Genomic DNA, 7,773 nt, shown 5'->3' on the forward strand with positions numbered 1-7,773 from the left:
CCAATTTAAATTTTAAAAAGAAATGTTCAGACAATAGAAGCAAAGACATGTAACTTAAAATGATTGTTAGTGTGTAGCACAGTACTATTAAAATAGTTCCAGGACTGTTAAAGCTCAGAATAAGTTAGTGCTAGAGAGGGAAGCTTTGTACTGTGTGTGTGTCTATATAGATATATAGATATATAGATATCAGTATCTGTGAGGAGTAGTAGGAACTGTCCCACTGGGAACCCAACTGGAACTGACCACTTAGGCAACACAGCTCTTTATTTCTTTCTTTCTTTCTCTCTTCCTTCCTTCCTTCCTTCCTTCCTTCCTTTCTTTCTTTCTTTTTTCCTTTCTTTCTTTCTTTCTTTCTTTCTTTCTTTCTTTCTCCCTTCCTTCCTTCCTTTCTCTCTCTCTCTCCCTTCCTTCCTTTCTCTTCCATTCCTTCTTTTTCTTTTTTCCTCTTTCCTTTCTTCTTAAGGTATAATAACCTTATCTGCCAGTGCTCTGCCCAAAGAAATGTAAATTTCAATTGCTGAAACCTCCCAAGATGTCTTAGGATTTAAGAGCTAGATATTTTTCTTAAATACCATGCCTTAAACCCATATCACTCTGGCTTTCATTGATTGGGCAACAAAGAGATTCCAAACCAAGACCCGAGTGGTCAGTGTTTGGGCCCTGATTGGCTCAAAATGAGTATGAATAGCAATTATTTCTATTTTGGCCAGAAACTGTGAGGGTCTGTCCCTCCCAGATAGATAGATCTCTTTTTTGACTAGGTTAAAGAATCCATTCTCTGCCTCTTTTCTTACCTAGCCTTGGGGGCTACTGCCAAGTATTCAAACTATGCTTCAGAGAGCACAACTCCAATGGGCTGGCCATGTTGTTCAAATACAAAATGTACACTTGCCAAAAAGACTATTTTATGGAGAACTTGCATGGGGCAGGCGATCACATGGTGGCCAGAAGAAACAATATAAGGGCAAGCTCAAGGTCTCTTCTCAAGAACTTTGGATTTGACTGTGCAACATGGGAGACGCTGGCACAGGACTACTCAGCATGGTGTGCCCACATCAAAAAGCCTGCTGAGTTCTTTGAGCAAAGCAGAGTTGAGATGGCACAAGGTAAACATAGGATGTGTAAATTTGGGATATCCACCCCAAATATTCACATGGACTATCTGTGCCCACCTGTGGTAGAGCATTCTGAGCTTATATTGGTCTAACTAGCCACAGTCAGACACACTGAAATTTCACTTTTATCATGGTGATGTCACTTTGGTCTTCTTTGAAGATGAAGGACAACAATCAACCAACAACCTAACCTTGAGTCACTTCTTAAAGAGGCCTATTCACTGAATGGGCATTATCTCACTCTAAGAAAGTACCTGAAAAGGCCTTAGCCTAAAAGGGTTGGGGGCTCCCTTGCATCCTGGACCATCTTCAGTCATCCTGGTGACTATCTGGACCTAGATGGCTCTGGAGGAGAAAGTGAGGCTGGTGACATTGCACAGCCCTCCCTCACTCAAATCAAAGTCTACTGCAAGTTATGTCATCATTTCCCTAATGTCATGGTCCTCTTTGAAAGTGATGGCAAATATAACCTAGCCTTAATCACTGAATGGGTGTTGCCTCAGTCAGACTGAGACCTTTTAAAGACCTTAACTTAAAAAGGTCAATGTCTCCCTCTGCATCCAAGGCCATTGCCAGTCATCCTTGATCTGTTTCTTGCCACTGGACCCAGATGGCTCCAGAGGAGTGAGGGTGATGACTCTGCACAGCCCTACCTCATTTAAATCGAATTCCCCTGCATGCCATTGTGTCACTTCCCTGATGTCATGGTCTTCTTTATGAAGGAAGGACAAACAACAACTACTCTCTCTCTCTCTCTCATATACATGCATACATACATACACATATATGCACATACACACATATAGTTGTTGTTGTTGGTCCTTTGTTTTCAAAGAGGACCAGTGACATCAGGAAGGGGATGAGGCAGAGCTATGCAAAGTCATTAGCTTCACTCTCTCCTCCAGAAACATTGGAAGTTCAGTAGCAAGCCATAAGACAACTGGTGATGATCCTGGATGCAGTAGGAAACAGCCTTTTTAAGGTAAGATCCTTCCCAGATCTCAGTTTTTGTCTGAGGCACCATCCACTTGGTAGTTAAGAGCAAGGTAAGAACTGAGCCAATTGATGCCCTAGTTTGCCTTCCCAAAAAAATCAATCTGCACGAGAAAGACCTGTCCAGAACAGAAAATAATTGCTATTTGCACTCACTTTGAGCCATCAAAAGTCAAACAATAAACAAGTGAGGCTTGGGCTGGAACCTAGGATTAGCTAACCAATGAAAGTCAGAGAGATTTGGGTTTAAAGGCCTAGTCAAGTACCTCCATTTGAATCACAATGGCCTTTCTCAAAACCTTTTTTCAGTGCTCTGTTTCAAGAAACAGGTTTGGAAAAAAGGGCTTGGAATATGGCATTCCAGAAGGCAAAGGAACTTGGATTACAACCAAGAATCAACTACCCAGTAAAACTGAGCATTATCTTTCAGAGGAAAAAAATGGATATTCAATGAAATAGGGGATTTTCTTTTATTTTTTTTTAATTTATTTATTTAACTTTTAACATTCATTTTAACAAAATTTTGGGTTCCAAATTTTCTTCCCTTTTGTCCCCTCCCCCCACCCCAAAACACCGAGCATTCTAATTGCCCCTATCACCAATCTGCCCTCTCTTCTATCATCCCTCTCTGCCCTTGTCTCCATCTTCTCTTTTGTCCTGTAGGGCCAGATAACTTTCTATACCCCTTTACCTGTATTTCTTATTTCCTAGTGGCAAGAACATTACTCGACAGTTGTTCCTAAAACTTTGAGTTCCAACTTCTTTTCCTCCCTCCCTCTCCACCCCTTCCCTTTGAAATAGGGGATTTTCAAACATTCCTGATGAAAAGACCAGAGCTAAACAGAAAATTAGATGTTCAAATATAAGACTCAAGAGAAGCATAAAAAAGGTAAACAGAAAAGAAAAAAAAGTATTCAATAAGATTAAGCCAATTATGTTTCTCCATGGGAAGATGATACCTATAATTCTTGTGATGTTTAAAAAGTTCAAAAGACATAATTTCTGGGAAATTAATAATTTTATTGGTAGAGTAACAGCATGGACTTGCTAATGCTTTCCCCATACACCCAGCCAAATACCTGTAAAAAATAAGTCTAAACAAATTTTGGAGCTGCAGAACCCACAGATCAAGCAGCTTCTACATTAAGGGAATCACAGGGCTTGGAACATGATATTACTGAGGTCAAAGGAGCTAAGATTAAAACCAAGAATCACCAACCTAGCAAAACTGAGTATAATACTTCAGGGGAAAAAAATGGTAATTCAATGAAGTAGAGGACTTTTAAGCATTCTGGTTGAACGGATCAGAGCTGAATAGAAAATTTGACTTTCAAACACAAGAATCAAGAGAAGCATGAAAAGGTAAACAGAAAAGAGAAATCATAAGAGACTTGCTAAAGTTGAGCTGTTTACATTCCTACATGGAAAGATCATATTTGTAACTCTTGAGACTTTTCTCAGTGTTAGGGTAGTTGGAGGGATTATATACATATAGACTGAGGGCACAGGGTGAGTTCGGTAGACAGGGATGATATCTAAAAAATAAGATTAAGGGGTGAGAGAGGAATATATTGGGAGGAGAAAGGGAGAAATAGAATGGGGCAAATTATCTTTCACATAAAAAAGGCAAGAAAAAGCTTTTTCAACGGAGGGGAAAAAAGAAAAGGTGAGAGGGAAAGAGTGAACCTTATTCTCATTGCGTTTGGCTTAAGGAGGGAATAACATGCACACTCAATTTGATATGAAAATCTATCTTACACTACAAGAAAGTAGGGGAGAAGGAGATAAGTGGGGGGCTGGGAGGAATGATAGAAAGGAGGGCAAACAGGATGGAGGGATAATTATAAGTAAACACTTTTGAGGAGGGATAGATTAAATGGGGGCCAGGATAGGATGGAGGGAAATATAGCTGGTCTTTTACAATATGACCATTATGGACATATTTTGCATAACTACACATATATAACCTATATTGAATTGCTTGCCTTCTCAGTGTGAATGGGTGGGGAGGGAGGAAGGGAGAGTAGTTGGAACTCAAAGTTTTAAAAATGAATGTTAAAAATTGTTTTTATATGCAACTGGGAAATAAGATATACAGGCAATGGGGTATAGAAATCTATCTTGCCCTACAAGAAAATAGAGGGGATAGGGATAAGAAAAGGGAGAAATGTGATAGAAGGGAGGGCAGATTAGGGGAAGTGGTAATCAATGCACACTGTCTTGAGGTGGGCAGAGGGGAGAAATGGAGAGAGAATTTGGAACTCAAAATCTTGTAGAAGTATCTATTGAAAACTAAAACTAAATAAATAAATTACAAAAAATTTTGTTAACAATGCTAGCATAATATCAATAAAATGAGTGACACTCTTGAATGCCAAAGACAACTAATGGTGATGAGTTCATAGTTTATATACCCTTGAAAGAGTGTGTGTTCCTGAGAATGGCAATCAACTCTGATGGTTAACAAGTAAAGAGAGAGAATGAATATTACAATGAGAGCTAGACCTATTCTAAGGAGGAGATAGGGGAATGTAACTTTAATTATGTCTTTTACTTCTAAATTACCCAGTCTAGGAAATTTCTTATCAAAGAATTTATCCCCACCCAAACCTGTATAGAGCACAATAAAGTTGGGTGGGGTCTGAACAAGATTAAAGATAAAGTTAATTCAATCTCATTATCAGTGATGTCCTTCTGAGACTGAACAACCTATAGTCTTCTGGGGGAAAAAATCCTAACCTTAATTCAATAATTGTGTATTAATAATAAATCTCTCCCTCTTAAATACTGTATCTTTATTAGGGCAGTTAGAAGGAGTATACATGGACAGAGGTTGTGGGTATAAAATGACTTTGATGGGATTATTAAAAAAAAATTAAAGAGTGAGAAAGAGGGTTTCACTTGGAGAAGGGAAAAGGAGAATGGGGTAAATTGTATCATATGAATATAGCGCCAGTGCAATATTCACAGCACCTATAGCAATCATGAATATATCAGTGCAATTCTGAATCATGAAATACAACAGACTTTCCAAAAGACAGAACCAATACATCTATTCAGATACCAGAAAACCAAATCGATCATAGTAACAAAGAAATCCATTATAGTAACAAGAAGTCTATGCATATTATCAGACCTTAAGAAGCAAAATTGCATTAACAATGAGCAAAAATGCATTATCAATACAGTGAGGAGATTTTAAAGACCTATCTCAGTGGAGGGAAAGAAAGGGTGGGAGTGAGCATTGTTTGAACCTTACTCTCATTGAATTTGGTTCAGAGGGACTATATAAAAATCAGTTAGTTGTGTATAGAAATCTATCTTACCCTATAGTGAAATAGAAAGGAAGGGGGACAAAAATGGAGGGATGATAGAAGGGAGGGTAGATTGAAGGAGGTGGTGGTCAGAAGCAAAACACTGGTGAGGAAGGACAGGGTAAAAGGACACAGAGAAAATTATAGACATGGGGAGAATAGGATGGAGAGACATACACAGTAATTATAAATGTGAATGTTAATGGGATGAACTCTCCCATGAAATGGAAGTGGATAGCAGAGTGGATTGAAAACAAGAAACCTACAATATGTTGTTTACAAAAAAACACATTTGAAGCAGGGAGGCACACATAGAATAAAGGTAAAAGACTGGAGCAGAATCTTTTATGCTTCAGCTTAAGTAAAAAAAAAACAAACCAAGGATAGCAATCACGATCTTCAACAAAATAGCTCTAATTAAAAGAGGCAAGGAAGGAAGCTACATTTTGCTAAAAGGTACAATGAAGTAATATCAGTTCTAAGCATATATGCAACAAATGGTATAGCATCTAAATTTCTGAAGGAGAAGTTAAATGACTTATAGCAAGAAATAGATAGTAAAACTATACTAGTGGGGGACCTCAACTTTCCCCTCTCAGAACTAGATAAATCTAACCACAAAATAAACAAGAAAGAAGTTAAGGAGATGAATGGAACTTTAGAAAGATAGATATGATTGACCTTTGGAGAAAATTGAATGTGGATGGAAATGAATATACCTTTTTCTCAGTAGTACATTGCACTTACAAAAAAATTGACCATGTATTAGGGCACAAAGAAACCCCACAATCAAATGCAGAAAGGCAGAAATATTAAATTAATCCTTTTCAGATCATGATGCAATAAAAAATTACATTTAATAGAAGACCATGGAAAGATAATTAAATAAAAATAAACTAAATCTAATCCTAAAGGATAAATGGATCAAAGAACAAATCATAAATAATTTCATTAAAGAGAATGACAATAATGAGACAACATGCTAAAATTTAAGGGATGCAACCCAAGGCAGTACTTGGGGGAAATTTTATATCTCTAAATGCTTATATCAATAAAATAAAGAGAAGACCAATGAAGTGGGCATGCAATTTTAAAGAGCAAGAAAAAGAACAAATTATAAGTCCCTGATTAAACATCAAATTGGAAATTCTGAAAATCAAAAAAGAGATTAATAAAATTGAAAGTAAAAAAACCCATTGAACTAAAAACCAAGAGCTGGTTTTATGAAAAAACAAACAAACAATAAAATAGATAACCTTTGGTTAATTTAATTTTTAAAAAAAGGAAAGAAGAAAACCAAATTACCAGTATCAAAAAATAAAAAGGGTGAATTCACCACCAACAAAGGGGAAATTAAAACAATAATTAGGAACTATTTTGCCCAACTGTATGCCAATAAATCTGACAACTAAGTGAAGGGGATGAATATTTACAAAAATATAAATTGCCCAGATTAACATAAGTGGAAAGAGAATACTTACATAGCCCCATTTTAGAAAATGAAATTGAATAAGCCATCAATGAACTCCCTAAGACAAAATTCACAGGGCCAGATAGATGTACAAGTGAACGCTACCAAACATTTAAAGAACAATTAATTCTGATACTATATAAACTATTTGGGAAAATTCACAAAGGAGTCTAACCAAATTCCTCTTATGACAAAAATATGTTGCTGATATCTAAGCCAGGAAGAGCCAAAACAGAGAAAAAAAACTATACCAATTTCCCTAATGAATACCAATGTAAAATTTTTTTTAAAGTACTAGCGAGATTACAGATATATATGTGTGTGTGTGTGAGAGAGAGAGAGAGAGAGAGAGAGAGAGAGATATGTATCTTATATATATCTTCAATAGTTTAAAAACCCGCCAAAAATTGGGGTATCTTCCTGTATTAAAACTCCTATTAAGAGAGATGAGGTAGACTAAGGGGGAAGAGAGAGAGAGAGAGAGAGAGAGAGAGAGAGAGAGAGAGAGAGAGAGAGAGAGAGAGAGAGAGAGAGTTAATTACAATAATAGTTCAGGGTTCCAGAGTGAGAGTACAAACTTTTTAGAATGATGCAGCACACCTTCCTGTTCTTGGCTGATTAAATGGGGGCACAGTTGGCACACTTGTCCATATCCCCAATCCCAGAAATATTTCTGGGATCCTGGGGAAATTTTAGCATTATCATTTTAAGTGTCCTCTCTAAGGACTTGCACCAAAGAATCCCAAAAATAACCTTGTGGCAAAATTCTCTGATCTCTTAAATAAAAAAATAATCTGAGTGATTGTTAAACATTAAAAAAATAAAAAAATTAATAAAAAAAAAAATAATCTGTTTCCAGGTATCTGCCTTGGTTTAC

The sequence above is a fragment of the Notamacropus eugenii genome, chromosome 1 (assembly GCF_028372415.1).
Source record: "Notamacropus eugenii isolate mMacEug1 chromosome 1, mMacEug1.pri_v2, whole genome shotgun sequence".
In the NCBI taxonomy this organism is placed as follows: domain Eukaryota; kingdom Metazoa; phylum Chordata; class Mammalia; order Diprotodontia; family Macropodidae; genus Notamacropus; species Notamacropus eugenii.